General features: G+C 41.3%; 1 protein-coding gene across 3 annotated transcripts in view; it reads right to left on the bottom strand.

Moving 5' to 3' along the window:
* TNC (tenascin C) overlaps positions 1 to 14,196 on the bottom strand; it is a 98,027-nt gene extending 83,831 nt beyond the window's left edge. The window contains exons 1-2 of one of the 3 annotated variants that reach the window (XM_011950075.1): positions 13,630 to 13,845; positions 10,646 to 10,749 (exon numbers count right to left, since the gene is read on the bottom strand). The gene's annotated coding sequence lies outside the window, so the exon portion shown is untranslated. Of the gene's footprint in view, positions 1 to 8,240; positions 8,438 to 10,645; positions 10,750 to 13,629 lie in introns of those variants that run through there. The other 2 variants (XM_011950074.1, XM_011950076.1) reach the window with 2 other exon arrangements.
* Positions 14,197 to 26,970: the final 12,774 nt, after the last annotated feature.

Raw genomic sequence — 26,970 nt, 5'->3', positions numbered from 1 at the left:
CCAATGGAACAATGACCTCTTCTATTTTGGTCTTCATCCAGAATTTAAAAAAATCTGGTTGACTCTTTCACAAGCATTGGAAAGCAGTTCTCAAAGTCTTGAGCCAAGGTTAAGAAATCGAAGAGATTTATCTAGGAAGAACTGATTACAGACAAAGCACAGACAGACTAACACAACTCTAAGTAAGAGAACTTCTGAATAGGGCTCTGTGATATGGTGGCCTTTGTGAAACTGCTATCAGCCACCCAATGTCAGAAATACAGTCCTGAAAGACCCTGAAAAGTTTTAAGAAGGCATTGTAATGGGAGAAACAGGAGCATTGCCTTTAGAGTCAGGAAAACTTGAGATCAAATTCTGCTTATCTGCTGGGGAGCCTTGGACAACGTCCTATACCTTCTGAATTGTGGCTTATTCAACTATAAAATCCCTCCAGGGATGTTTGAGACAGTGAATGGGACAACAAAGCTCTAAGTGCCTGACATATTAATAATAAATGTTACCCAAATGTTAGTATATCTTCTCCTTTTCTTTCCTTTTCCTTCGTGTCTCCCTTTATGAAGGAGCTCCATGGCATTGGGCATATTAAAAAATAAAAGAGTAATAGCATAGAGGTGGTTCAAGCACTGGTTAAGAAGTGGAATTGGTTTGGGATCAATTACGTTTCAACTCAAAGAGCTGACATGGCTACCTGGAACTGCTTTGAGAAAGATTCTGTGGCTATGACTAGGCTTTTGGGAAAAGGTGCTGTGATGGATTAGCAATATCCACCATGGGGACAGGAGTGGGGAGTGTTGATGCTTACACCAAATATTTGGCATAGCAAAACAGACAGCTTTGGAAATCTTTTCCGATCCAATGTGCTAATATTCAAATGAATGGAATCCTGCTTGAGTGGGGTTTGCATCAGAAGGAGCCCGATGGAGCCACTGACAATTACAAAATCCTGTTTAAATCAAGTTCAATAAAGTCTGATACATTTTGAAAGAATATGACTCGTGAAACAAAAATACGTCTCTAGGACTGGAAGCAGGAAACCAGACTCTCAGGGAAAACTAAGACTACTCCGGTAATAAATTTGTGTGACCCCAGACAAAGCAAACATACTTTCATTGTCTATTTTCACTTTCCCAAAATGGGACCATCTAAATGCTACAATAATAATGAACATTGATTGCATATGTCATCTGTGCCAGACACTGCTTTTTGTGTCTTCTGTGGATTATCTCATTGAATCCTCCCCAAGACCTCTGAGGTAGTTGTCTTTATTTTTCAGTTTATAGATGAGAAAACTGAGGCTCACACAGCTCAAGATCACATAGCTCGAAAGGGGGAACAGAAATTTAAATCAGGTGAACTGATTCACTTGTTTTAATTATGTTAAAGGATGGTTTGCATAACTAAGGTCGGGGTCCAGAGAAACTACTGGCAATGAAACATCTTTATGATCTACAGGTAGGACAAGAAAAACTGCAGAAGAACCTGAAAAACAGAGATATGTCTAACCCCCTTAACTTGGCTTTAACTTAGCTGTGTAACTCTAAACAGCATTTTCTAAAGTGTAATCTACATGTTGATAGGTACTAATGTGAGGGAAAAAGATTGCCTAATTAAACATGTTTGGAAAATGTTATTTTAAACCATATATGATTTTAAGCCAAACAGATTACACAACTTTCTTTACCTCAGGATTTTCCAGGGTGTTTAATAGGTTCATGCTCGTTGGAAATCTCCAAGAAGGGGACAGTTTATAGAGTGTTTCCCAAATCTACTTGATTACTCTGTCTGAAGTGAGTCACAGGATTAGGTTTAGGTTTGATGGCACACAATAGGGGAAGAACTGATAGAGAACAAATCCTAGACCCTTTCTCCTTTCATTTCCTCCTGTATTAGAAGGAAGCAGCGATATACCTAACTATGACCTGTCTGGGATAAAATGTGAAGCTCTGTGTTAGAGGATCTTGAGCAATTTAAACTATGAAGCAAGTAAGTCAATATTTATACTGTGCCTGGCACTTTACAAATGCTGTTTAATCATGTTACCAACTGTGGGAATTAGGGAGCATTGTTTGTATTTTACTGGTAAGAGAACCGATGGCTTAAGGAGGTTACGTAAGTGGCCCAGTCAGCATTTATTTGAATCAGAATAAAGAACAGTCTTATAATTCCAAAGTCTATGCTCTTTCTGCTATATCAAGTTACCTTTGAAGTAAGATTCATTGTTCAAGTTAAAGAATTAATATTTATCTACTAACTATCAGAGAGAAACCCAACATAATTAATATGAATAGAGTTGTTGGATTTGCAAAATGGAACAAGGTAGGATGGTGTTTGGGAACTGGGATTTACATAACTATTTTATTTATATTCATGAACTTGAGGGGAGGGCATAGGCCAGGTGGACTATAACATCTATGTCTTAGGCAAATCTTTAAAGCCCCTGTAGAAAAGCCTGCTCTCCTTGAGTCTGACCTGGAGAGAAGGTTAATAAGTGAGAGGAAGATACAGTGAGAAGTAGCAGACGGGGGAGCTAAAAATCTATCATTTCTGGAAAACTGGGCTTCACACTATGTACTATCTAAAAAAAGTGTGGTTTCTAAGAAATCAGTCAAGGCAGGAGAGCATTTCAGAGGGGCTGGAAATTACCACTTTCAGTTTTGAAAGCATGGACTTCTATGAACAAACAACCTATTTGTATAAGTAAGGAAAGGAGGGAAAATTCCTTCTAAATAGGATCATTTAATTCAGCATATGGCAGGAAATTCAAGAAATTTAGTCAGAAAGAAATACAAGTCAGAGGAAGGCAGAGGCAAATGAAGATGAATCATACAAATGAATAACTTTTAATCATTATTCTGAACTTCTTTTAGGTATAGAGTTTAACATTATGTGTTTGGAGGGGAACTTACTAGTTGATTTTTTTTTCTACTTCAATCTCTTTATATGCATAGGTATGATAATATCCACCTTGTTAGGTTAAAGTGACTGGAAAGTACGTATAAAAACTTAGTAGGTTGACTGGAAGGGGTCAGTAAACTTTTCCTTAAGTGGACAGATAGAAAATACGTTGAGCTTTGCAGTTAGATGATTTCAGTCACAACTATTCGATTCTGCTATCGTAGAGGCGGCAGCTATAGATAATACACAAACAAATGAGCACAGCAGTGTTCCGATAAAACTTTATTTACAAAAATAGGCTGCCACCCTGTGGTTTGCTAACCTCTGCTGGAATATAGTAGTTATCCAATAAATAACAGCTTCTATTATGAAACTAAATACAGATTGAATTAAACAGTAAGGAAACTAACATTTTTTTGAGTGGCTATTATATACATTTTTATGACAAATCTTACATTAAATGCTTTTTATTCATGCTATCATTTATCTTGTCATTTGTCATGACAACCTGGTGAGTTAGGTATTATTATGCTTATTTGAAAATTAATTTGAGACTCAGGGAGTTTCCATGACTGGCTTAAGAGGCAGAGCCAGCTTTTGAATCCTGATTTATTTGTGGCTCTAAAATGTGTGCTTTCAACTACATTGAGCTACACTGGGCTGACTCCTAAAGGAATTTTCTTCAGTTCAGATAAGGTAAAAACTTAAATTTTTACTGCTCCATAAAGAAAGAGATCAGCATTCAAGTGGATACCTTGACTTTCCATTTCCTAGACCTTTAGCAGCTCTTTGGTGGCTGTGCACATGTAAGCACCAAAATATTTGACCTTTGTTTTTCTCCCAGAACCTCTGCTGGATCTCAAGTTTTATGCACTTCCTTTTTGGAGAATACTTAAGCCAAGGTGTACTGTTTGCAAACACTTATTAGCCTTGGGTAGACACTGGCGAGTTTCCATTGGCATCAAATGGGCTTCCAGAATCTGCTGAGGCCTGGCTGTGCTCATTGATTGTCTTGGCCAGAAAAAGCTGCTAATTGGGATGACATCCTGATGTCTTTACCTCTAGAGCTAGGTTTTCCTTTCTGGGTATACCTATTATGTCCCAAGCAGTATGTTTGGATTTTTACTGCTGATCTAGATGAAAAAGAGCAAATTTGCAGTCCCTTTAAAATCTATGAAGCCCTGTACTCCAGTGAAGAATTTCCCAGACTATGTTGCAAGATGTTTTTAGGTACACGTCCTATGGTCAGGTATGTTTGGAGATGCTAGGCTAATGAGAGTTGAACAGATTAATTACAGCAAGATTTCTCAGATGATGCACTCTACTTCCCTGAGCCATCCATTGGCTTCTAACCACACTCAGAATAAAATTCAAACTCCTAGCCATTGCCTACAGAGCTCCTTCTCTCCTTTCATTCAGATGTCTGCACAATGGCACATTCACCTCTCACCCCATCTAAAAGAGCACCCCTCTCCCCACCAGTCATTGTTTATCCCCTTACCTTGTTTTGTCTTTCTTCTTAGCAAATATCACTACCTGAAATTGTGCTATAAATTTATGTGATTCCTTTTTATTGTCTGCCTTCCCCCTGCTATGGTCTGAGTGTTTGTGTTCTCTCAAAATCCACATATCGGAACGTAATCACCAGTGTGATAATATTAATTGGCAGAGTCTTTGGGAGGTACTTAGATCATCAAGGCAGAGCCTTCATAAATAGAATTTGTGCCCTTATAAAAGAGACCCCAGAGAGCTGCCTTATGTCTTTTGCCATGTGAGGACATAGAAGGTGCCATCTTGATCTTGGACTTCCCAGCCTCCAGAACTGTGAGAAAGTAATTTCTGTTGTTTGTAAGTCACTCAGTTTATGGCATTTTGTTGTAACAACTTATACAAACTAAGATACCCCACCATAATGTAAACACCATGAATAAAGGGATCTTGACTGTATTGCTTTCTATTTTATCACCAGTCCTAAAATTATGCATTGAATGGACACATGAGCTGTGCATTTCCAAGAACAGAAGAGTATCAAGTGTTCCCTAAACTCATTTGGCCACAAAATCCTTTTTTGGGTGATTTCCATGAGAATGCTTTTCCACATGACACACTTTTGGGAACTGCTTCTCCAGTGGGATCTTATCATCAAGAACTATTTGATCAACAGCTAACAAAACAATGACAACAACAAAACATTTATATTGAATGCCAGTTTCCGTGTTAAGCAATGCTCATGAACTACATCATTTAATCATCACAATAAACTTTTAAACTAGGTGCTACTACTTTGCTTTTAATATGGACAAGAAAAAATTAGCTTAAAGAAGCTAAGTAACTTGGCCAAGATCACATAGCGAGCAAATACCTCTCGGACCCAGAGGATTCTGATGCCAAAGTCATACTCTTAACCATTATTCATTTCTTCTCATGGGATGTGAGCTTCTCCATGTCCAAGATAGACAGCTCTTTGTCTCCATCCCTCCCTTGAGCCTTTTCTTTCCTCCTATTAGTTGTTGACTGATCTTTGTTTTAACCTCCAGATTTTCAGCTATCTCTTGTGACTCAGCCTAAAATCCCCAGACAGGACTCCTCTGTCCTTGGTACTGGTTTTTCCAAATTCAAAGCAATTTGTGTTTTATCCTGAAGGCCACCTCTGAAAGCAAACACATTCCTTGAGGTCTGTGTTCTGAGACAGTTTCCTGTCCTAGGGCTGGGATGGTTTCCTCCTGTCACATGTTGTGTCACCACACTGCACATTTGTAAGCCAGTGGGTGAAGCGTGAAAACAACTTCAAGTTCTGGGCTTTCTGAGCAAACTGCTAAGGAAGAGGATGTCCAAATCTGGGACACAGCAAAGGCTCCTGTTAATTGCTAAAGATTAACTTTATTCTGGTTGTGCTAGGTTTCAGATAAACCAGATACAATTTTTTCTTTTAAGAACTATATTGTCAAGAGGAGCAGACAGTCCATTCCAGGATGACAAAGGAGATGACAGATTTAAAAAAAGAAACATAGGTAGAATGAGATGACAGTAAAGGGGCATCTAATTTACCTGGAGGAAGTGGTGCCTGAACTGAATTTTGAGAGAAAAATATGAATAGGTGAAAAACATAAAAAAGGATATTCTAGGCATGAGGGAATGGCATTTACAAGGACATAAAAGGAATAAAAGGGTTGATGTGAAGAGTATGAATTACAGCTGAAGTACAGGATCTGTTTAGAGACCAGAAGCAAGATCATGGAGAATCTTGAATGTCAGAATATCTGGTTTTTTTTTTGCGGGCAGAGGAGAAGCATTTGGAATCTTGAGGCCTGGGAATGTTAACTCTATGACTCAGGTTGAAGAAAGGGAGGGCTGGGTTGCTGGGGGCCAGTGGGAAAGCTTTTGCAGTGGCCCATCTGTGAGGTGCCAAGACCTGAACTACAGGGGAATGGAGGTGGGGCAGGGGATGATGATGGAGCAAGTGGGGAGGCAGTGAACAGATTTGCTTGTCAAGGCAGTAGAGACTACAATATTTTGTATGTGGGGATAGTAAGGAAAAAAGAATTAATCGAAGATGTTACTATTTATTATTATATCTACTGAGAGGAATAGATTGAGAAGGAGGACAATGGATGAGTTTTGGTTTTGGTCACATTGACTAATAAATAAAATTATTAGAATAAAATAAACTTGGAATAATTGCCTTGAAAGGCCCCTCCCTGGGGTGAAATTCAGGAGAAATTATGGCTACCCAATGAGTTAAAACAACTAATCAAAACACCTGACTCCACTATATACATGGGAGGATGCTAAATAAAAACTAGTCCACTTTAGTGGTTGCCATAATTTTTTATTACTCATCAGGGAGCGTACAGATGGGTTGAGTGAACTTGTCATTGATGAGAAGTTGCCAGAAATTGGTGACACTGGAGTGTTGGAGCCTGTGGCAGGCAGACTCTAAGGTGACCCCATTGATACTGCCTCATGGCATTCTCATACATGTGCAATTACCTCCCCTTGAGTGTGGGATGGCCCAGCGGCTTTCCTCTAACACACAGAATATGACTAGGTGATGGAATATCCCTTCCATGATTAGATTACACAGGATTGTGATGTGCCTCTTGCTTACAGACTCTCTCTTTTTCTCTCTCCTGTCTTTTTTTTTTTTTTTTTTTTTGAGATGGAATCTCGCTCTTGTTTTCCAGGCTGGAGTGCAATGGCTCGATCTCGGCTCACTGCAACCTATGACTCCCAAGTTCAAGTGATTCTCCTGCTTCAGCCTCCCGAGTAGCCGGGATTACAGGTGCCCACCACTATGCTAGGCTAATTTTTTTGTATTTTTAATAGAGACAGGGTTTCACCTTATTGGCCAGGCTGGTCTTGAACTCCTGACCTCAAGTGATCCAACTGCCTTGGCCTCCCAAAGTGCTAGGATTAACAACAGGTGTGAGCCACCATGCCCGGCAACTCTCTTTCTCATTGGCTTTGTTAATGTAAATGGCCTTGTTGGAGAAGCCCCTGTGGCAAGGAACTGAGGGTGGTCTTGGACCAACAGCCATCAAGGAACTAAAGCCCTCAGTTCAATATCTCTCAAGAAATGGAGTCCAGCGAACAACCACATCAACAAGCTTGGAAGCCAATCATCCCCCAGTTCAGCCTTTAGATGGGACATCAACCCTGTCCAACACAGACAATAACCTCATAAGAGATCACGAGGCAGAAAATCCAGCTAAGCTGTGCTTAGACCTCTAGAAACCATGAGATAATAAATGAGTGTTGATTTAAAGTAATTTGGTATGCATTAATAAATAATGAATACAGAGATACTAGTCATCCTTGGCTCAGTCCATATGAGTTAAGGCTGTTGAGAGAATAAGACTCGGTTCATTTTTCTTTTCTAAAAGAATGTCTTAATTCTGAAACTTTTAATATTGTCCCTGGCTTCCAAGAGCAAGAGTCGGAAGACCTGGGATTCCACACTGACCCTGTTGCCAACTGGCGGAAGATCTTAGAAAGATCTTTCTCTTCTCTATGTCTCAGTTTCACCCTCTTTAAAATGAGGTATGCTAACCTAGGCCAGCAATTTACAAAAACATTCTGTTTTTTCCCCACAGAACCCTTTCATCAAATGAAATTTCATGAGGAGGCTCAGTGTACAAAACAGATAAGTGGAGGTGCTTTCAGTGATATAAGTTGTGGAGAATCCCCTGCTTGACCTCCCTGTCTCTCCACAGCAGCCCCCAAATCTCCTCTGAGGTTCTTTTAAAAATCCAGTCTGAAAGATTCGGGCTTAGAGGCTGCCCGTGAGCCCTTACAGTTTGAAAATTCTATGTTCCCTAAGGAGATTTAAGAAAATACTAACCTACCTAGAAGTTAAAGCACTCCTCTGCAATATGTGTGCAGGGACCTTCACAAGACCATTCCACAGTCCTGGATATCTCCTTTGGGGACTGTGCTAATGGTGTGTCTGCCCATGGTTGACCTTTTTTTGGGGAAAACAAACTCCAGTAGACAAAGCTCCTGCCTCCCTAACGTTCTTGACCTCAGTGGTGTACAGTCCAGTGTGGCAGGGAAGGCAATCATAGGGGTAATTATGACACACACAGTGGGGCACGGGTAGAGCTCAGTGGGAACCTGGAGCAGGGAGATTCCAGGCAGCCTGCAGGGCATTCATGGCTTCCCTTGGGCAGCACTTGCTTATGTGTGTCTGTGCTTCAGGTCTCGGGCTGGTTGCGGGGATGTGATATGGATCGGGCTTTGCTCTCATGCAGCATAAAGTAGAGAAAATATATTACATTATGGGTCACATGCTAATCATTTAATTACAGTTTTTTCAAGCGGTGAAGCCTGAAGGAGCAAGCTGGAGATAGCAAAATTAACCAGTCTGTCAAAGAACACAAGGACCCAAAAGACAAGCTTTTGTCTCTTTCTTAGCTTTGCTGTGTCTAGCCCTCTCTCATCAGAAGATGAATAGAATTAGGGTGCTGAGCATGACTTCCTTACCGAAATGGTTATAAACACCCTCTGAGGACTGGGAACCGGGTTTGATTTTTGACTCCACCAAGTACTTTCTGCATGGTATTGGGTAAGCTACTTAAACGTTTTTAGCCTCACATTGTGCATACTTGAATGGGGTGGGTGTTAAGACTTACTAGAAGCTATGGTTGACTAAATGGCATGATGCCTGTAGAGTCCTCAGTAAATATTAGCTATTATGATTATCCCCTAGGATTCTCCTAGGAGAACATTTCAGACACATTCTTGTCGAAGTTAGCAGTAGCCAGCTTTAGGGTTAGAGGTGAGCAATGGTTAATTCTGAAACAAAGCTATCTATGTTCAGAGCTCATGATATATCTCTGGCTCTTGGTGTAGGGTATTTGGGGAAGGTTAAAGGACCAAACAAAGCTATTTGAGTTACCATGGCTATATAATGAAGGACCTATGAACTTCAGGAAATTTCAAAATTCTGAGACAACATGGCATGAAATACATATTGTTAAAATCTCCATTCACAGATAGACTGAAAATGCACATGGAAGGGATTTTCCATTCACAATCTGCTTTTGACTTGGACATTTTGCTTTTATTCCATGGTGAAGGGTCAAAGAGAGTAGCGATGGTGATAGAGTTGTTTCTAAAGTGGAGGAGAAGCTGGAAATGTGAGACAAGGTGGAGGGAATGGAGTTTAGGCTTAGGGGCATAACTGAAAAAAGTCTGGCAACTAGGATTAGAATCAGGTTGGTACACAGACTTTTCTCCTTTACAGAAAAGTCACAAAGCATGTATAGCCCCCGAAGGTAGGTAAGTTCACCATCTCTGTCTTTTACATTGAGTAGAATTATGGCCTGGGGTTTGCAGGCGGCTGGTTACATCACACTTTGAGGGGGGTTTTCCTACTTGGAAGGGAGCCTTCATCTAATGTTTCCCACATGTTGAAGGTGTTCAAACTGGACCAGGGTAAGATTCAAGGGGATTCCCTACAATCTTCTCAGAGTGAGAAGTATTTGAATCATAATCTTCCTCTCCCAGGCTTTCCCTGAATTTGTGGCTCAAATTGTGGCTTGGAGCCTACAACCATTTCCAAACTGTCCTGGGATTCATGGCCCCAAGGCCGATTTCACTTTACCTACCAATCAGCCCTTTTAAAACCAGAGGTTTGGCTCACCTGTGTGCCCACTTTTCTGAGATGAAAAATTAGCAGGAGTGACCTGACTGCTACCTCTAGTTTCATTCTTCTCCCTTCCAGGGGCTGAAATTTGAACTTTCCTGTTTCCAGGCAGAGAGTTGCACCACTGAGACCTGACCTTTGCTGAGAACCATGAAAAATGATACATGCAGGGCTATTCTGTAAAATCAATAGGCACCAATGACAACTGGGGCCTTCTCCACCATCTTGATCATTCACTGAAAGACACCATTAAAGGTTCTAAACTTGGTCAGCACAGCCTAACTTCAGAAGGCAATGTAGCACAGCAGAAAGAAGAGTAGGGTATTAGTTAGAAAGCTTGGGTCAAAGCCAGCTCTGCCCCTCAATTACAGAAAGACCTCAGATGAGTCACCTAACTTCCTTGAGTGTTGATTTCTTTAGCCACAAAATTGAGCTAGTAATTAATAATTTGTAGTGTTAGAGTGAGAATTAAATGAGAAACTATTGGCAAACCCTCCTATTACATATGTCACACATAGCCCTCACCATCAACTTTGTGTTTGCATGTTTTACCATCACAAAAGGACGTCTATTTTGAACCAACTAAATGTTTGCAGCCTAGACTTTTTACATTTCAAACTGAAGTGGCTTCAGCATGAAGAGGGTTGTGCTTTGGTCCAGTGGATGTTTTTTCTTGTAAGAAAGCACAGCTAGGTGTCTATAGAAATCTACAGAGAGAGGAGAGAATATGTGCTCTTAATTTATTGTAAGCATTAGAAAGGGTAGGATTAAGGGGGATATGTTTTTCATTCTGTCATCTTGAATTCTCTTTCCAAATTCCATTCTGGTTATACGATCACGCTACTGCTGTATTTATGGGTGGCCACAGTCTGTCCGGAGGGGCATATTTAGTCAGAAAGGAAGTGTTTTCCTTCTAAAGGCAGGCAAGAAGCAGAGAAGCATTCAGAAGGAACATGGCAGAATGTACCTCTGACTTGGTGATCACGGGGTCCTGGGTGTGAAACCTGGCTCTATCACTCCAAGTTCTAGGACCTTAGTAAATTTATTCAGTCTCCCTGTTCTTGAAGCCATCTCTTTGTCCAACAGATACAGTCCACACCTCAGAGACATGCTGTGCATGATCCCACAAAGGGCTACAGTTTAGAAAGTAGGATCATCATATATTTTGGCTATCACTGTCATTAGAACTAACTAAAATAGACTTTGTTAAACCTTTTAAATTTCTCATATATATTCCTGTCTATTGCACTATTTGTGGACTTGCTTTTACTTCTGTTACAGATGGTGACTCAGAGGCGCAAAAATCCTTGCTGAAGGGTAGAAGGGCAACCAGAATGCACGCAGCCTGGTTTCATGATTTGTAACTGTGTTTTTTGTCATTGGACATTCTGTGGCAATGTCACAGAGGCTAAGAGCAAAAGTATAAGTTTTAGACCCTGTGACCTCACTTCAACTAAAGCAGCCCTGCATTTATCTGTCATATACTGGGGTTTTGCCGTAAATTCATGTAGTGAATATTTCCATCATTAAAAATAAGTTCAAAAATCATGATATTAGAACATTAATCTTGGACAAGTCCTTGTAAAATGATAAACAGAGAAAAGTTTCCATTTATTGGACCCTTAATATGTGGCAGGTACTATTGCCAAGAGTTTGCCATGTATATGCCATTTGAATGTTGCAAGAACCCTGTGAGACATAGTTTGTCATCTCCGTTATATGAATGACAAAGCTGACGGCTGAAAGGTTAGTAACTTCTTAGAGTGGGGAAGGAGGAGGTTAGTGGGAGATAAAATAGAGAAGCTAGGTTTTTAAAACAAAGCATAGAGGAAAAAATATTTAATGACTGTAGAGCTTGGCAACATCCCTTTCAATCCTTGTCCAATTTACTCTGTTTGAGCAAACCAGAGAATACTCATATTGTGCACCCTTTTCTTCCCCCCAAAGCAGTCACCTTCCTGAAATGCAAGGGCCAAAGCATGCTAACTTACATATCCTGCAAATGGCTTGTATGTGCACAATGCCAGAAACTCTTCACTGGGTTATCTATGACTGAATAAATCTTCAGTCCTGAATCGGGCTTGCCTGGCTGGGGTGGGTAGTACTTTTCCTTTCTAAAGCACATATGGGAAAGCTCTGTAAAAATGGGGGAAAAAGTCTACAAAAACATGAAAAAGAGGCATTCATTCTTCAAGTGGGGCTCCCTGTCCTGCTCTCCCTCTGGACAGAAAGCTTTCCAAAGAGTTTCCAACAGCATCGTACTTCATAGCTGTCAGCTTTAGAATCTGCAGATGCCTAAACTCAAAACGTCCTGACGTTCTAGAATCAGTATTTGACATTAACATCCAGCCCCGGGCTGCTACCTTTTCTCCAACCTGTGCCAACACAACCTCCTGCTTGTAAAATATAGCCAAGTCTCAGACCTGCCAGCCTGGTGAGACACTCTCAGATTGGGTGAGATAAAAAGTGGGGATTGGGGCTGGGCTGAGGAACAATACACAAGAAACGATCCAACACTGGCTAAGTGCCTCTTTTAACTTCCAGAGTGATGGCAGTTTTTGGCAATGACAATGATTATCCAAACTTCCAGTTATTGAGCAGTCACTGCTGATCTTTCTATACCTCATTTTCTCCTCAAAACGACAGCAGACGCTATTGTCCCCATTTTAGAGATGGGAAAACTGAGGATTAAGGAGGCGATGTATCTTTCTCAGGGTCGTATGCATGGTGGTGGGGAGAATACCAAACACCTCTGGCTTCAAACGTAAGCTCTTATTCCTCTTACAACACTGATGGGTGAGAAGAAACCCTGCATTCTTTCCAAAGTACACCAGGGCCAGTAGGGTTCCCATACCTGGGGGAAGTTGTTGCTCAGATCTTTCTGTGATGAGAGGTGAGGAGGAGGAGGTGATTCTAGAGACATGTGGGATGCTGCTGGCTCTAGGCACCCCAATAAAGCTGTTCTCCACCACTTTCTAGCTGCCTGTCAGTTACTCATCTGGCCCAGGAGCCACCTCCTCTCTTCTGTCCCCCAACTCTCATCTCCAGGGTGAATATTTTGAGGACCAAATGAAGGAATGAGTACAAAACTGTTTGTAAACTTTATGTAAGGTCTGTTTAGATGTAAACTTTTGTATTCTCCCTGCACTCCTCTATCAAAGTCCCTCTAACCCATCCCAGGGGCAGGCTATGAGCAAACTCTACCTTAAAACTCTACTTCCCTAACCCTCAAAATGAAATATATATACAGGTGAATCAGCCAGGCTAGAAGTAGGGGGGAAGTTTAAGAGAAAATTCTTACTTTTCCTCTGCAGAACAGCTGAAAATAACAACTTTACGAAAAGTTCCTTCCAAGTCTGACTATTCATAAAGTTAAAACAAACAAAATTACAAAACCGGAACAGTCAAGGTGCATCTGATCACAACCAATACACACTCATTTTTTTTCCAGCAGCGGAAAAACAAACAAACAAAAAAAACCACCCAAACGTTTTATAATTATAATATAAAACCACAACTTATTTGGTACGAGGAATGCAATCCGTACATCATAAGGATCTCTAGTGATGAGGGAAAAACAGACTTACCTTTCTGATGGGGGAGAGACCTAGATCCTTGGAAGAAGTACCTGGAGTGGGAAGCAGCGGCGGTTCCCACGTGCGCGGTCCCGAGTCCCCCAACCGCGCTGCCTTTGTGCCCACGGAGGCAGGGGCGTGTGTCTGCGCGCGGGAGAGGCGGGTGACAGTAGGCAGGCTGTGGCCGGTGCAGCCAACTTTGGCTGGCTTATATAGAGAGCTCCTTCCTCTGTAATGGGACGCCTCGCCTCCAGACATCCTTTCCCACTTTTTCAGTTGGCGAATTAAAGGAACAGCCCTCCCAGCGGAACAGGGTTAGCTCATGAAAGACGCACTCACTCCTGGCTCTCGGCCAGGGAAGGAACCCATTTGCATACAATTTATGGAGAAAGTAGGAATTCCCGCTTCCCCTCCCGCCTCCCCGCCCCCGACCCGAGTAGTTGTTAGTGAAATGTGATTTTTGCTTTGCTCGCCACACGGGTTTTCTAATTGTGAGACGGATGCCCGGGGAGCAAGAGGGAGCAGGATCCGCAGCCCTGGCTCCCCTCCTGTACTTGGTCAAGCTGGAAATGGGACCAGGGCTCGCCTAGGCTCTGGGCAGCAGCTGCTCAGTGGCACCTCGGAGTGAGTACAGGGACTGAGCCCAGTTCCTGGAAAGAGGAGATAAAGCCCTTCAAAAGCCTGGGGCGTTTCAGGTTTCTCTGGGCCAGAGGAGAGATAACCCAGGATTAGGTCTCAGCAGGTGGGGACCGTGCGGGAGGCTCATATCAGCCCTGCTTTTCTTATGTGGCAGCCAGCCTTGCCCAGCTGCTGAGAGGCATCTTTGTTCTAGCCCCAGTGTCCTACAGGGCAGTAGCTTTTTGACATTGTTCATGCCCTGTGCCTGGTGTGGTCTTCTCAGCTGGGTCTCCAGGGGGAACGGTTTCTGAGGTTTTCTCTTAGTGCTGAAAGGCGTCCCCTGCAGCCTTTTCTTTAAAGAAAAGCAATAATTTAAAAAGGTAACAACCTAATCCTTGAGCCATAAGCTGCGCCTTTGCTTTCCAGCCTGCCGTGGATTTCCTCCAAGCTCTGAGTCATTCGTTCATTTGGTGGTTAGCATGCACTGAATATCCGCAGGGCATACAGGGGCATTTAAGGGAGTGGAAAAGTAGCGCTTCATCTGCGCCTAGAGACTTCTGAGCCTGTCACAGAGCATAGTAGTTTGGGACAGTGGAGGAAAATGAAACATCAAATGTAATTCAAAATGCAACTACCATTGAGCCCTCCCTTATTAAGTCTTTAATAAGGTGCTGTGCAGGGTACTTTATGAACACTATTTTTGCTCATTATTTTTATTATATCCTTGCAACCAGTAAGTAGGATAGGCACAAGTGTCTCTTTTTCACAGAAGAAAACTGAGGTTTAGAGAAGCAGTGAAACTGCACCAAGGAAATACACCTGGGAAGTGTTTATATTACAACACCGGGCTCCAGAGTTCTATTACACGTCACTATTTAGGAATAGGGTATGAGGATATTTAAACAATGTTTTATGCTGTATTAGATAGTTAACACCATTTGTGTAGAAATCACAGCCGTATTTGAATATGGAAAATACATTTCTTTGCTCCGTAAAGTTAATTAAGAGAGACCTTTGATTTATTAAAAAATAGCTACTAATAATGGAGGTCTCAATTATTCACTTATTTTCAATATTAAATCATATCATCCCCACAGTTATTATTGTTGCTGTGGGCCTCAGTTTCTCTGAAAAAAAAAAAAAAGACACGATTAGGTCATCCTACTGTGCTTTGGCTGTAGTATTTTAGGATTCTCTGCTAAAGTGACCCCTCCCGGAGAGCAAGAAAGCCCATAAATAGTCATGTCATAAAACTGCTCATTTGAACTTTTGATCCATTTTGGCTGATTCAAATGTTAGTTGTTTGGGAAGTTTTACATTCTGTGCTTTAGCCAAAGGATATTTCAGTAGCATGAAGCTGTGTCTCAACCAGCAGTGAGTGGTTCCGTGCCTCCTGGCTTTCCTAAGGCTACTGAGTTAATCTCTTGGGTTAGGGAGTAAAATATTAGAATAGTGTACAATATATTTCCTATGGTATATAAACTATATTTGTATATAACATATAATCAATATATTTATAATTCTATGTGAGTTTTTAAATAAGACAAGAGTACATGCTAGAAAACTAGATGATAGATATGGCTTTTTTCGGGAATGTCTCAAACTCGAACTCCTCTCCCCAGGTCTCTTAGGATTCTACAATTATTGATTAGTGTCTACCACAAGTGGCATGGCCAATCACAGGGAAACTAAAGCCAAATATGACCAGGCTGGCCCTCAAAGCAGGAAAAGGCTACTGGAGGTGACAAACAGGAATACTATTGTGGATTAAGTTAACAACTATCATATAAGCATATTCTGATAACATAGAGAAGAGATTATTTATGCATTTTTAGGAGAGGCTACTTGTAAAAGGTATTTTCTCCAAAAAGCTATGTGACATCTTAAGCTATATAGCTTTTTGGCATTTGAGTAAGGAGGGCCCAGACAAGGACGTGTTTTCCATCCCTGTACTGTTCACAGCCTCTGTTTCTGGTAGATGGGTCCATATGCACCATGTACTCTACAATACCCCCAACCTTTGTTCATGCTAGGATGATGCTCTAGGCTCCTCACCTCCATGTCCTCACATCTATTTATCATCCATTTCTGATCTAACTTCACTATGAAGCTTCCTAAGTGGAAGAAATCCATCTAGGAAGAAATGCTTCTATGCACTATGGCATTTGTAACTCTGTTAGGACATCCATTGCATCAATGTGGTATAATTAAACATGTGCATGTCTAGATTTTCCTTCTAGATTCTAGGCTTCCTGAGGTTTGTGATCACACTTGCTTTTTCTGTACCTGGCATAGAGCCTTGGGTATCATAGAAGCTCAGTAAATGTTTATAGAATGAATGAAGTAATGGAGGAACAAATAAATGTTTGACATGTTGTGCTTTATAATTAAATTCTTCCTTTTACAACCATAGAACCTGGAAAGGAAACTGGATTATTGTGTACAATGCTTCCATCGCACAGATCAGAAAGTGGGGCACTGAGAGGAAGAATGACTTGTCTGAAGCCACTATGCCTGCTTTCCAGGAAGAAAACTGTCACAGTCAGAACTGAGTAACCAAGCCACACTAGACATTACAGCAGAGGAAGTTTATGGAAATGAAGAACCATTTATCCTCCTGTTTGGCAGAGGCCATACCTCTTGGCATCTGATCCCTCATGGTTGCATCCTTCTCAGAAGCATAAGCACTTTTTTTCCACTTGAGAGGGTAGAATGAATGCGTGTAAACACCACCTCTGCACAGAGCTTCCTGCCAAAGACTGATTTTGTTGTTGCTTGTTTGCAATTTTCATTCAGGACTTGTTGGTGGAGGCTGTGGTTTGGAGGCCAGAGGAATGTCGGGGTTTGCCTCAGGTGAGATCATTCTCATTTCCTTAAAGGTCTGTTAAATGTAATACTTTTTCTTCCAGACAGAACAGCCAATGAGTGGAATTTTGGCCAGGACTAGTGCTGAGGAAGCTGAGTGTCCACTTCCCCATGGAATCCCCTGCTTCCTACTCTGATTACGTACTCCTTCACTGTTCCCAACCTCCTCCTCCTCTTCTCGGGATTCATCTCATCTGGTGTGTTAACTCCGGTCCAAAAGTCTCATGTAACTCCATAATTACCAGAAATCTTTTCCAAAGCCAGGATGGATCTCTGATCCCACACAGTGGGCCAGTCATTTAATTAAATGCATTTCGTTAGAGTCAAAGTTTCCCAACTTGCTTGCAGATCATTGTTGAGTGGTCTTCTTTTCCATCTGTTCTCACTTTTCTTTAGAAAACAAAGGACAAAATCAAGGTCAAAGACCATATGGAGTGTGTGGCAAGACATATGAGAGTGTCCGTGATGGATGGACTATGGCAATTTAGCTGCACCATCAACCAAGAAGCCATGCCTCGTCAGCAGAGCAGAGGGGAGAGCGTTGGTTGAGTGTCCAAGTCTTGATGCTGCATCAATTTGCTGTGTGACTTTGGGAAAATCCCTTTCCCCGCTGACCCCCAGGGTCCTGGTTACCAAGTGGGGAATTCCCAGGGATTATAGAAACTCAAAACTCTCAAGTAAAATCTAAAGAAATAATTTAGACGTCTCCAAGCCTTTGCACATTCACTTCCCTAGGAAGAACCCTGCCTTATTGCCATGACAAATACCTTATTATTTTTTTTCAAGAGTTCCTTCATACTCTTCTAACAAAGTTTTTAATGACCTTCACATCCAGAGAGAAGGGCCGCTCCTTCATGCTCATCCACACCACCATTTTTTAACTTTTAGCATATTGCACATTTTATTTACATTGCCTGTTTACCCTGCTAGATCATGGACACCTGAGGATAGGCACTGTGCCTTTCCATCTGTTTGTCAGCAGTTCTGTTTGTTGCCAGCATCTGTTGATGACTGCTGCCTATGCCATATTATTTGTTAATTATTTTGAATATTGTTCCTACATATCATAGTTTTTAGAATAGCAAATGACCTGTCACAGATTTTGGAGGTAAGCAATAAAAACATTCTTGAAGTGACTTTTATGAAATGATTAGAAACCTTAACTGTGATTATCGATTTACTCATTCATTTGCCCAGCTGGTCTGTGAGGACTCCTTGAGGGCAAGGACTGTACTTTTCGCCTGTACAGACCCCAAACACTTGGAGGTCGATTAATGTTCCCATGAAATGATTGACTGATCAACTAATTGGCTGCATAGTGGAAAATATATGATATTACCACACAGTTTAGTGTTCTATTTGGCCCAACTGCTTTCAATGTGAATTACCTTGAGAAAAGCACTTCCCCTCTCTTAAGCTCCTCCTCTTCTTCTTGGGATCCATCTGGTTTCCTGTTTTATAAAACTGAGATAAAAATCTGTACCTTGAGTACCTTTCAAAATTGGTATGAAGACCAAGAAAGAGGGTATAAGCAAAGTGCTTAGCAAACTGGGATGCCCTATGTAGAGTTTTTTGATGCTAAATGATGTGGTTCCCTTCCCCGCCCTCCAACCCCCAAATCCCAATAGATAGCTCAATCTCTCCATGGCTCTATTGTGCTTATGAAAGCATGGAACCCCCACTTCTATCTGAAACGCTTCTGGGCTTTACAGGGACTAGCAACAAGGAGAGGGGAGTTGAAGCCACCTAGTGCTGTCTTGTTAAAACATTCTAAAGACTGCCTCTTTGGAGGTTGAAGGGAAAGAGGGAGAGTTTAAAAAACTAGCATTGCCCAAGCTAAATTAGAAGATCTGGAGTTGTATATTTCCAACAGAGGGATGGGGAGACAGTTTTGATCATGTTTACCGGTCTGAGCTCAGGCTGTGGTGATGAATACAAGTGGGTCAAACCATCTTGGGCTTAATACAGGTCACAGAGGGAATATATAGCTTTGAAATCAATGCAAATTGAATTTCTTTCTTTGATTTTCCACAGCTGGGTTGGATACTTGTGAGGAAGTATAATTTGCTTTTTCTCCTTCTCTCTTAGGTTTCTTAAGATTTCTTTTGTGGACCACAAAGAATAACAGTGGCTAACGCTGATTGAGTATTTCCTGTGATCTATGCACTGTTGAAGCAGTTTGGATGCATTAAATTTTTTAATCTTTACAATGAGCCTATTGGGTTAGTCCTATCATTGTTCCCATTTTGCAGATGCGGGGTGTGAGACATGGAGAGGTTAGAGAAACGACCAAGGTGCATGGGTAATAAATAGTAGCAAGAGGATTCAAACCCACCAAGAGGACTCCAGCTCCCAATTTTCTATTATTGTCAGTGCTTTCTTATGTATTTAATGTAACAATTGCCCAAAGGCAAAGATGACATTCTTCTATTCGTGAACCAGATTGAGTGATTTGGAGCTTGTGCATAAAGATCTGATGAGGCAAGATTTTGGTTATTTTGCTTTGACCCTATTTGTGCTAATCTTGGAGTTTTGGGATTACCTAGCATGGACTTGGTTTCAAACCTTAATTGAACCAATAGTAGCTTCAAAAAGGAGTAGGGCCTTGGGTAAACTACTTAACGCCTTTCTTATAGGTTCTCCACCTGTAAAACTGGTAAAATGATAACTGATACTCCTTGGAGCTAGCGTCAGGATTAAAAGAACAATACTTAGTCAAAAGTTTATGCTGTTGCTTGCCACTTTTTAAGTAATCTCAAAATGGGGGCCTTTGGCTATTGTAGATAAGTCACTTATTCTACTCTGAGCCTTTACTTTCTCATCTGTAAAATGATGGAAAAGATAATGTCAGAGGTATGCTTCATAAATGTGCTCACTAAAATAAGAAGGGTTAATAAAACAAAGGTACATGCAAATAAAAATATACAGCTCTTTTCAACATGGGACATAAGATTTTCAGGTTGACTGAACTGTACTAGTCACCCTGTGTGCTCTAATGTTCTTCATAAATTTCCCCTCCATCCTGCTACACACATGCAACACACACACACACACACACACACGCACACACACACACACACAGAGAGAGAGAGAGAGAGAAAGAGAGAGTTCGTTCATTGAAATGAGTATTTTCCTGAAAGGAGGTTTAGTATTGCTCTGAGAGAGAAATAGTTTGAACTTCCTTTGAAAAGTAGAACGACATTTGCCCATCCAGTCAATAGAAGGTATTATCATTTTTAATTGTCTTTCAAGCCTTTCATTCTGTTTCTCAGGTGGAAAAATTTCCCTGATTCAGAGTCAGCTGGGTGGTTTCACTTGCCTCAGAGCCAGAAGCTCCCTCGGCAGGGCCTAGAGGTTGATGGACTGGCATCACATAGGTATTTGTGTCCCTCTCCTCCTTGGAAAGTACTCTGGGCTGGCCCTTTGTCCCTTGCCCTTCCTAAGGCGGAGAGTAAATTGACCCTCCTTATTTTAGTGAGCACATACTGGGCAGTCCTAACCTTGACTACTTCCTTGCCCCATAGCCTTTCAATGGTAGGGGTGGTGATAAATACACCAACTTGTATTTGCTAATAACATGACAAGGCGTTGGCATTATCTCATTCCTCATACCAGACCATTCCCCTATTACAAGTGAGAAAACTGAGGTGAGGAGAGATCAAGAGACTTGCTGAAAGTCACACAGCTGGTATGTGGTCTCACAGAAGGTCCACACATGAAAATTACTGGGCTACTGGGCTCTTCAGGTTTCCATTGCAGAATCATCTATAAAGAGTATTATTTTATCAGTTTTATGGGGTATAGTGGTATAAAGAAGAAACTCATGATCTGACACTAGACAGATGGGATCAATCTTAGCTCTGCCATTTATTGGTGTTTGACCTTTTTCAATTTGCTTCACTTACGTGACCCCATCTTGTATCTGAGTCTATAAAAGAGGGGAATACTTACTTCACAGGGATAAAGGAAGGGCCATGGGAAACTGAATAAGGATTCCCAAGATGTGTGTTCGAATCCATGGAATCTGTGAATATTATCATGTATGGCAAAAGGGACTTTGGAGCTGTGACTAAGTTAAGGATCTTGAGGTGGGGAGATTATTTTGCATATACTTAAAAGTGTCCTTATAAGAGGAAGGCAGAGAGAGATTTGACTACAGAGGAGGAGAAGGCAGTGTGACCAGGGAACAGAGATTGGAGTGGTGTGGCCACAAGCCAAGGAATGCCAGCAGACACCAGAAACTGAAAGAGGCAAAGAATGGATTATCCCCTGGAGCCCCCAGAAAGACCAGGTCTGTTGGCAACTGGATTTTAGCTTAGTAAAACTCACTTCAGGCCTCTGGTCTCCATAATTTTAAGAGAATACATTTCTGTTTTATTAAGTCATTAAGTTTGTGGTAATTTGTTAGAGTAGCAATATAAAACTAATACAAGAAATAAATGGGAAAGTATCTTTGCCTTGTGCATAATAGGGCCTTAAAAACAGTAATGTTTAACTTGAACTCATGGAGATAGAGAGCATAAGGATGGTTACCAGAGTCTGGGAAGGGTAGTGGGAGGGGGAATAGGGAGTGGGCATGGTTAATAGGTAGAAAAAATAATTAAAAAGAGTGAATAAGACCTAGTATTTGATAGCACAACAGGGTGACTATAGTCAATAATAATTTAAATGTACATTTAAAAATAACTGAAAGAGTATAATTGGATTATTTGTAACACAAAGTATAAATGCTTGAGGTGATGAATACTGCATTTTACATGACATGATTATTAAGCAAAACCTCTCATGTACCCTGTAAATATATACACCTACTATGTACCAACAAAAATTAATGAATTTTTAAAAATGGTAATGGTTAGTATTCGTCCAAGAGATTATTTTTCTGGGAGAAATGGCATTAACTTACCTTGAAACTGGAATACTTTTCCTTAGAGATGTAGTTCTATGATGTAAATGCACATTGCTAGATTTTCAAGTATTTTTTTTTTTCACAGTTCCTTTAACATGATATTTTAGCTGTAGGCTGAAAGACAGAGAAGGAAAGGGAAGTTGGAGGGAGTTGCAACCTCCATCATTAGCCTGATAGTTTTGAAGTGGCCTGTTGACATGGGAACTTTGCAGTGTCGAGTGGTTTAGCCCACAGTGAGGAGTAAATCTGGACTTATACATGACATTCCTATCATTCCCAGGTCAGTCTGAACCCAGCAAGTGGCAGGCTTATCTGGGTCACTGCTCATCCATAATTCAGAGGATTCACCCAGAGCACAATTTGACAAGTGTGAAAAGAGCTATGAGACAATCCTGCTCAACTTAGAGATAAGAAAATGTGGCCCAAAGCAGTTGCCTGTCTTGCCCACTCTGAGCTAAAATCCAGGTCTGCTCATCTGTGAAACTATGTTCCATGTGGAGGAAAATGCTTGCCTAGATTAGTGTAAGACCAGCCAAAACCAAAGGAATTTATTGCTTAAAAATCCTTTACATGGATTGGGCTTCTTTGCTTAGAAAGGACATATAAAGGGGACTGAGAGGAGTAGGTGAACACACACCAGGCTCTCTACTCCCTCTGAGCTTCTGTCAGCAGTACGATGTCCCTTCTTTCTCTCTCGCTTTTCTCCGATTTTGGATGCACGCGGTGCTCTCATCGATGTGGCTGTGGCATCAGGGGGCCAAAAGAGCCCCTTAGTGAGATGCCAGGCAAGTTTTTCAGACACTGTATCAGAAAGCAGCCTCTGGAGGGGAACTTCAAAGACTTTCTAAATTCTTTGGAACACCTGTCCAGGCCCACACTGGACTCAACTTGCAGATGAATGGTATATGAGGAGTGCTCTTGAGTGAATATAGATAGATGACTCATCGTTTGAGGCAGATGATAGATTTCTCTCGTGGAAATACTTTATAAGGAAATTATGGTGAAGCCTTGATAATCCCCATGGACAGTAGTGGGCGGGGGCCAGGATGAATCAGTGAGACAGCTGCATTGTGGAAGACCAATCCAGGGAAGCTGACTTTGAAGTATATTCTGCCAGTGGTTCCTTTAAACTAGTCAAGTATGCCAAGGAGAGATCTTCTGAGAGTCTGGCTTAATGAGCGAAAATCAGTCACAAGTGGTTGCTTTTGAAGGAAGTGGAAGTACTTTGGCTTTTAGCAAGTTGCAATCTTGTTTGCTCAGTTAATCTAAGAAGTAATTCATACGAAATTGCTCGTGTTCAACTATATTTGACCTATAAAAATGATACTTTAATATGATTAAACTTAATGCAGTATAAGCCCTATCACCAAATCTGTGACAAAGATAAATTCCAGACCAGACCTTGGCTAAATTTAAAAAGGTTTTGCCCACTGTCACTCCTGCAATGGAAAGACAGGCCAAGTTGGTGTGGGGCAGGGTATTTGTGAAGGACAGTGAGGTAGACCCGTACTTGCAGTTCTGACAGCCATGGTTGGCAGATGAATTTTTTTCTCCCATTTGTGGATACTGTACTGTGTGGATATCAACACCATGTGTAGAACCTGGGTAGAGCAGGAAGACACCCAATAGAAGAGATGTCACAAGCTGATATTGCATATCAGAGTTCAGGTTTAGGCCCTTAGAGAGCCATAGAGACAACCAGATAGCAGGGGTAAAAGGCATGGTGTTCTTGAGACTACACCTGGGCAAACATGTGAATGGATAGTTGCTTTCTAATGAGCCCGTTGGAAGGGAATGGAGTTTTACTCCATCGCTTCTATGACACAGGGGATCTTCTGTAAATAGTGATTGTTAATTTTTATTGAGCATTTATTATGTGCTGGATACCATTTTTAGAACTTTGCATACATTAATTTCATTTAATCTTCATAACATTTATATGCATAGATACTATTATTAGTCCCAAATGAAGGCATGGGCAAGAGAAAGTTACTTGATCAATAATAAATAGCTGGTGTCAGATATGGGAGTAGGACCCAAAACTTTTCATCTTGCACAGGATCCTCTTCACTATGTTTTCCTGCAGAGGATGTCTGTATTAATCCATTCTCATGCTGCTAATAAAGACATACCAGGGACTGGATCATTTATAAAGGAAAGAGGTTTAATTGACTCACTGTTTCACACTGGGGAGGTCTCACAATCATGGTGGGAGGCGAAGGAGGAGCAAAGTAGTCTCATCTTACATGGTGGCAGACAAGAGGGAGCATGTGCAGGAGAACTCCCCCACCACTTTTTTTGTTTGTTTGTTTTGTTTTGAGACAGAGTTTTGCTCTGTCACCCAGGTTGGGGTGCAGTGGCGTGATCTCGGCTCACTGCAACCTCCGCCTCCCAGGTTCAAGTGATTCTCCTGCCTCAACCTCCCAAGTAGCTGGGACTACAGGCACATGCCACCACGCCTGGCTAATTTTTTGTGTTTTTAGTAGAGACAGTATTTCACTGTGTTAGGCAGGATGGTCTCCATCACCTGACCTTGTGATCTGTCCGCCTCGGCCTCCCAAAGTGCTGAGATTACAGGCATGAACCACCGTGCCTGGCCTGGGAGCTCCTCTTTTTAAAACCATCAGATCTCATGAGACTTATTCACTGTCACGAGAACAGCATGGGGAAGACCCACCCCCATGGTTCCATTACCTCCCGCCAGTCTCTCCCATGACACATGGGAATTATGGGAGCTACAATTTGAGATGAGATTTGGGTGGGGACACAGTCAAACCATATCAATGTTTTACTGCTTTACTTTCCTTGTTGAAATAAAGAAAAAGAGGAGGAAGGAAGGAAAGGGCATGGTAATATTTATTTCTATTTATTTTGTTGACTAATTCTTCCAACTATTTCTTCATTGCACTTAGATTGATGGGATACACAGGTCCTGTGCTAATAACTGTTGGCAATATAGCTACAAACACAACAGATGCAGTCGCTTTCCTCTTGGGCTTACCTTCTAGGGCAATGTTTCTCAACCAGGGATGGTTTGCTCTCTAGGGGATATATGGTAATATCTGTAGGCATTTTGGCTGTCAGAATTTGGAGGTTTGCTACTGGCATCAAGTGGGCAGAGGCCAGAGATTCTGCTAAAAGTCTGCAATGCAGAGGATGGTCTCCCACAACAAATAATTCTTTGTCCCAAAATGTCAATAGTGCTGTTTGAATAATGCTGATCTAGTGAGGATGTAGGCTGTAGAATCGTGACAAATATCCAACATAGAGATTGAAAAGACCTGAACTTGGACCCTAGAATCACTCTAACATTTATGACCTTGGGCAGAACTAACCCAATAGGCATGCAGTGGGATAGTGTGTGAGAGACATAGGTTTCATGAGATGGGATAAACACTCTCTTCTAATGCAGTGTCTTAGGAAGTGAGGAGACTTGAACTGGTCATGCCACAGAGTGCATTCAGAGAGGCTGTGTCTGTCCCGAGTGAGTCTCCAGGATCCCAGTATCATAGTAGGAGATGGAAGAAGCAGAACTACTCACTTCTAGGGGTACAGACCCCAAAACTGAGGATATCTACTATGGCCAGAGAGGAAAGGGGCACGCAACTGGTTCCTAAATGTTCTAGGCCATGTAAGACCTCTAGATTTTTGAATAAACCAGTGGACAAGAGAAGCAACACTCAACACAGCTGACACTGAATTTTCTAACAGTCACTTGTGTGAGAACTCAGAGGAGTATGGCATGGTTGAAAGAAATAAAGAAATGAGATGTATCTTACCCTCAAGTATTGTAATGTACCCACTACGGGGAGATATATATATATATATATGTCTCCCAGCTTCTGGCCAGTCACAGAAAATGGTTTTTTTTTCTTTCTTTCAAAAGAAAACAATTGTAGTTGAAGTAATAGCTTTCCCTGTTTTTTATGAAAGTTGCATGATGGGGAGATGAGACCCATGTGTATGATAAACTTTCCAGTGCCTAAGCATTCTGTTTTGGATGCTAACCTCTAGTTAGGAAGTATATACGGCTGGCTTATTAACTGTTTCCTTTGTGTATTAGATGTTCCCTTCTCCAAGGACCAGGATACTGAGATTAAGAATTTGTATCCAAGACCTCTGAGCCCCTTATTGCTGTCTGTCTCAAGCAATCCAATAGAAACAGCTGGTTTCCTTTGGGTAACTGAGAAGAATGCTTAATGTCAAAATCATTCTCCAAGCCTTAAAATATCCAAGATTTAACTGGTACCTTGAACAGTGGCTGGCTCATAGTAAGCACTCCATAAATATTTGTTATAAGAATTAATCGCTGAATCTAATCACCTTTGAGGTGCTAGCTTGGATATGGAAAATCTGGCTCACAATTTTCCTTGCAAAAGATGCCAATTAAATTCAATACAGAGTTATTAATTATCTACATTTTCCTGGAACAATAAAAATAACAGCCCCAACCTTTTGTTCTTGGTCATTAGATGTTGTATGAGCAGGATTGGCAGTAGTTAGAGTTGCCAAAGCCTGGAACCGTAATTTTGTTGGAGCTCCCATTCAGTGGACTGATGCCCCCTAAGGCATCAACATCTTTATTTTATGAATACTTATTAGATTCAAACATGTATTACACCTTGGGTGCAAGTAATGGGACCATGTCATAAGAATTGAAAGTTGATCCATCCAGCCCTGAAGGAGTTTATAACCAAAGAAACAGTCATTGCAAAACAATGTCGTAAGTGCTGTGGTACAAGTCACCATAAGAGGCTAAGATTGGGACACAAAGGGATAGAGAATCTTATATTTCCATTGCTTGAGTATTTTTAATGTCTGAAAACTCATTGTCATGGAAGGAACTAAAGAGAAAGAAAGTGCACTAATGTTTCCTATGCATTGAGCATATTTTAAGTAAGTACTTACTACATGCCAAGCAGTATGGGAGGTTCTGGAGAGGCAGAGAATAAAGGAGACAA

This window comes from Colobus angolensis, unplaced genomic scaffold (assembly GCF_000951035.1).
Source record: "Colobus angolensis palliatus isolate OR3802 unplaced genomic scaffold, Cang.pa_1.0 Scaffold301, whole genome shotgun sequence".
NCBI lineage: Eukaryota > Metazoa > Chordata > Mammalia > Primates > Cercopithecidae > Colobus > Colobus angolensis.
The sequence above is the reverse complement of the archived record's forward strand: the minus strand, read 5'-3'. Positions and strand labels throughout refer to the sequence as shown.